The following is a 948-nucleotide window of genomic DNA, read 5'->3' as shown; positions in this document are numbered from 1 at the left end:
AACTATCAGGGGTTCAGGGCCTCATGCGTGGCTTTGCTTCAATCAGCGGGCTACCCACTTCCTACAGTGATAAGGCACTCATGAGGTGGCGCGAGAAGCGTCTCACTACTGCTCAGCCTGACGCCTGCTACAAGTCGTTTGTGGGGCAGGGGAAAGGGTCGAGCAGCCCACCTGCGGCGGTCGGAAGGGACCAAAGGGGAGGCACCGCCGCGGCTACAACATCGAGGCCCAGCTGCAAGATGGCGGCCCTCCAGCCCCGCCCTCCCTCCGCCTGTCTCGGCCAAGATGGCACCGGGGCCCCTCCCCTCGCCTAACTGCCTCTCCGCACGCGGCAGGCATGGCGCGCGCCCAACGGCCAGCCCGGCCCCGCCCCGCCCCGCGCCTGCGCGCATGGGCCCGCCGGCGTCGTGCGGTCGCAGGCCGGGACGTAAGCGGTGTGCGCCACCGCCTGCTGCCGTCCGCGGGGGTGGGCGCGCCTGCGCAGTGGGGGCGCGCTCGGTGCGGGAGGCTCGGAGGGGCTGGCGATGGCTCCGGCGAGACGCCGCTCAGGTACCGGTGGCGGCGGCGGCGGAAGGGGCCCGGGCGGAGCGCGGAGGGCCCGGCGGCGCCTGGGGTGGGGAGGAAGCACGGCGGGCACGGGCTTGCGCTCAGGCCCGCATTGTGTGCCGGGGGCGGCGGGAGGAGGAGGAGGAGGGGCGGGCGGCGGCCTCGCCGCGGCGGGGGGGTGGGGAGGTGCCTGCTTCCCGCCCGCCCGGCTTGCCGCCGCCACGCCGGGCCGGGAGGAAGGGCCGGCGCTGCGCCGCCTCCCCTTTTGCTCTGTTTTCCGCTCCTCGGCGGCGGGGCCCGGTTTTGCGGCGGGTATTTGAGGCTGCGCGCGCAAAAAAAAAAAAAAAAAAAAAAAAGGGGGGGTGGGGGTGGTTAGCGGTGCTGAGCGGGGTTAAAGTTGTT

This window comes from Phaethon aethereus (assembly GCF_964289735.1).
Source record: "Phaethon aethereus genome assembly, chromosome: 7".
Classification (NCBI taxonomy): domain Eukaryota; kingdom Metazoa; phylum Chordata; class Aves; order Phaethontiformes; family Phaethontidae; genus Phaethon; species Phaethon aethereus.
The sequence above is the reverse complement of the archived record's forward strand: the minus strand, read 5'-3'. Positions refer to the sequence as shown.